General features: G+C 43.7%; 1 long non-coding RNA gene across 1 annotated transcript; it reads left to right on the forward strand.

The window, feature by feature from the left end:
• Window positions 1-384: 384 nt before the first annotated feature.
• Window positions 385-3,912, forward strand: LOC125726345 (uncharacterized). The gene is made up of 3 exons (XR_007388162.1): window positions 385-414; window positions 3,482-3,566; window positions 3,796-3,912. It is a non-coding gene; the product is annotated as an uncharacterized LOC125726345 (long non-coding RNA).
• The last annotated feature ends 396 nt before the right edge of the window (window positions 3,913-4,308 follow it).

Consider the following 4,308-nt stretch of genomic DNA (forward strand, 5'->3'; position numbering starts at 1 on the left):
AGACCGATTGCAAACCTTTCATCCTGCACACTGCTAAGCATATTATTAGGCCTATAGTTTTGATGTGATTAATTACCATGCGAAACGGCGATGTCAGGGTTGCCAAATCTGGTCAACTGGCTGGCGGCAGATTTTCAATTAGCAAGTCTGCACACACATGCACACGCATTTACATGTATGTGCCAGTTATATTACCTTGTAAATGGTCTGTAGGGTTTGCAAAGTACCCCAACGCTTTTGATGTTGCTGATTTTAGATTTATAATGGAATAATACAGATTAGACGTACGATTCGTTGCGTGAGCACGAGAGTCAGATGCGTGAGAGTTGGCAACCCTGCAATGGTTAACCGTTTATCTTAACCATTATTTAAAAAACTCCATCCGTCTTCCAAACGCTTATCCTGGACAGAGTCGTGAGTTAAAAAAAAATCCTTATATGAAGAAGTCTTTCTGAAATACGTCATTTATAGTTTTCATTAAGCAGATCAGGCAAACTGAAATTCACACGCGACAGGCGATTAAAACTTCAGGATAGAAAAGTGGTCACATGTTGATCCCTGTTTACTTTGGCGTCACCCATCAGCCGCTGTTTTTACCGGCGTCCCCAGAGCGCAGCCGCGGCTTTGCAGTCCCGGACGGGCGTTCAGCTCCTTACTGGGTCCCAAACTTAATTTTCTTCCAAACTGGCAGCGAAACCGGTGAAAAAAATGTACAGCAACGCAACAGACTGGGAGGTCTTTAATGCTTTCCCGCAAGCTGCCCGTCTTTTCACCGGCCAAAACGCAAACCTCCAACCTTTCCCTTCTCAGCGGACCGGGATCCGTAAATCTCTCTATGTCCCAGATTTCATTCCTTCAACGACAACTACTTTCCCAAACTACGGGGCTTACCCTTTTCGCTTAAATAAATAAATAAAATAAAATAATGCATCAACTAGGCTTAAAGATATGTTCCTTTTAAACGTTAGTATTTTGAAAAAAAAAATGGCTCAAAGGATTATCTGCGATTTTCACCATTTTTATGACATTCTTTCTTAATGCTCTCTCAGATGCATTTTGCTGTCTAGGAGAGACATACACGTGTATTTATGCTGTGATTGCCCTTTAGCCACGTGTCACCCCCCCGACAAAAGCATCCCAATCTCTGGAGAATTTACCATATATCATATTTAATATAAATTATATCAGATATGATCGGGTGCGCTGGCTTCCATCCCTTTGATGTACTTCTCCCCCGGCCGCAGAAATGCTGTAAACGTTTTCCTTAGAAAGGGGGAAAACTGCAAAGCACCGCTTATTTTTGTCCTATCTCAAAATCCCTGACAGGTACGGAATATTTACCATCCGTTTAAAATACCTTTGTGGTGCCGATTGGGCCATAATTCTTGTTAGTTAGTGTTAATATGAAGAATGCCTTCCTTACATAGGTCTTCCCCTCGCCCAAATGTGTTAGTACCAAAAAAAATTCATTGTTGATCTGCCTACTGCGATGTTACACATTTTTGTTAATATGAAGAACGTATTCCTTATAATGGCCTTTATTTTCGGTTAGGTCTTCCTTCCTAGATCTGCGTGCCAATAAAGTAAAACCGAAAAAATACATAATAATTCATTGTAATATAAACTACTGTTACATTTTACATGTTATATAGGGCCTATAATACGTGGGAAACACGGTTTATTATGCATGTGTCATTTTGTTATAATTATAAAACGGGACACGAACTGCATGCAATTCCGTTTTAATATTTTTGTAACTTCTTTCTTTTAGCTTGTGGTCTGTCTGCCAGGCGCATCCGCTATAATCCCGCCTGTAGCTTTTATTTATAGACGCATTCTGCTTCAGCGCGAAAAAAAAACCGCTAACCTCAAAGCCGTCCGACCAAAATGTGCGCCTGACGCCTTATCAGAGGAAATGTCACCCAGGAACACCCTGCGCCTGATCCATGACTTGCTCTGAGATTATGAGTGTTTTGCGCCTCTGCACTAACTATTCGTCTTGTTTGTTTAACCTCTTTTTTTTGCATTTTTCTTCTCTTAACTAAATCACTTCATTTGTTTTAATTCCCCTTCAAGATAGGCTCAAGTAAGTGCGGCTGAAAGGGGGGCGGCGTGAGCTCGCCGGCGGGTGCCAGTGAAGATACACCGCGCCTTTTATTAGTCTGACTAAGAAGCTGCGTGTGAATTTCAGAAAGTGCCGCAATAAAACAAACACAGATACATATATATTATTGATCTGGAAATATGGACCTTTTTTCATTTTCCCCCAAAAAGTAGGACAGTCGAAAATCGAGCATTTGGTGCAGGCTGGTCAGGTCACCTGGATGAATTGAAATCTTTAATGACGTCATGGCCGCCCTGGGTCCTACGCATGTTTGTTTGTTTGTTTAGTAGAACCTGATGAGTTTGCTGAGTTATGTCACCCGCTTATTTAAATTTTAATATTGTTAAGAATCTGCTGCTTGTGATCGAAGTATTAGCTAACATATGAATGAGGCCCTTAGCTCCCAACCGTTCCGTAGATCTTGGAACACTTTCATAAAAAATAAATAAATGCAGTTATAATAGTTATAATAGTATGAATGGTGTGTGTCCCCCCCCCCCCCCCCAATGGGTTGGCGCCCCATCCTGGGTTATTCCCCCCACAACCCTAGATGAGACAAGCAGGGTATATAAGATGGATAAGATCAGTAACAACCCAACAATCACAGTAATTATAATTTATAATAAAAAGGGGCAGAGTATGATGGAGGAAGCTTTTTTTGGCTGCTGTAATAATAATAATAATAATAATAACAATAATAATCGATACTTTATTGATCCCCGTAGGGAAATTGTTTTTACGCCTCCCTCAACTTGCCCTTTTTTTTGTCTTGTTTTGTAACATGTTCACTAAAAGCAGGAAGGAGGAATCCATCTCCTTCCACCGCCGAATTATTTTGTAGACGCCCCATTCACCATTAGCCAAACAAACTTCATTTGTTTGTATTTTCTCTTGCTAAGCCGCTCTCCTCTGTTAGCTGTCTGTGCAGCCCTATGATGTGCCCCTTTCGCGCTCGGGCCTGACCTGTCCTTCCTTCTCTCATAAATAGTATGTAACCCATTAATAGGTACCAGTCACATGACCTCCCCCAGTACAGTGGCTGCGGGGGATGTCTTCACTGTAACACACTGAAGGTGTCAACGCCATGGAAGATGCGCTAGCTGGCTAATGATCTCCCCCCTCGTTTGCTATGTTTGAATACTGCCTCATCGGAAGCCGTTTTAATTAGGGGGGGGGGGGCTCCTCCTGGGCAGATCCGGTCCTGTCCGGTTCGGTCTGGTACGGCTCGACCTTGGTACCGGCCTATTCCATCCACGTCATCATGGGGGAAACTCCCAGTCACAACAGCCCTGGTGCTGGTGCAAATTCTTGTCCGGTGAAGAGTGTGTGACAAGTGATATATGGTCTCTCCCTCCCCCTCCCAACTTTCTCTCCAAGCCGTCTCCTACCTCCTAAAAACAACAGTCACCAGGGCCGCCAACTTCGTTCAGCTGGCTGAAGTGAGATTTTCAATTTGAGACAGGTCTGCACAAGCGTTTACATGCATGTAACAGTTTTATCACCGTGTAAATACTCCGTAAGGCTTGCAAGGAACCGCAACACTTTTGATGTAGCTCATTTTAGATTTATAATAGTATAATATAGATTTTCTGTACGATTTCTTGCGTGAGCGTGAGAGTCTGAAAGCGTGAGTTTCACCCCAGATACGTGAGAGTTGGCAGCCCTGTGTTACTGTACTGATTTTCTCACAGGGGGTGGGTTACAGTACCCTTACTTCGTAGGAGATGGACATGCGCTGCCCTCCTTGGGCCTGAAGATGAGGAGAGCACCAGCAAAGCGACCCTGGTCACCCAAACACCAAACAGAAGTGCTACAGCGATGCCCATGTGCTGCATGGGGGGAGGAGACAATGCTGTATGGTCCTTGCATGTCTCTTCTATGATCCTGAGTTTGCTTGTCCTACTGTTGTTTGTAAATATGCAGAAGGATTGCAGCTAAATAGGCCTTGTGTGTGTGTGTGTGTGTGTGTGTGTGTGTTTGGGTGTGGGTGTGTGTGTGTGTGTGGGTGTGGGTGTGGGTGTGTGTGTGTGTGTGTGTGTGTTTGTGTGGTATTGCCCTACACTGGACTGACATCATGCCCAGCCTTGTGCCAAACGTTGTAGGAGAGAGTTTGATATTGGGAAGGACACAAAAATGTAAAAACAAAGGGCTATTTATCGGGGGGTACATGCCCCCCCCTGTCTCGCTTCAGGTCGTACTCCCTT

The sequence above is a fragment of the Brienomyrus brachyistius genome, unplaced genomic scaffold, assembly GCF_023856365.1.
Source record: "Brienomyrus brachyistius isolate T26 unplaced genomic scaffold, BBRACH_0.4 scaffold70, whole genome shotgun sequence".
NCBI lineage: Eukaryota > Metazoa > Chordata > Actinopteri > Osteoglossiformes > Mormyridae > Brienomyrus > Brienomyrus brachyistius.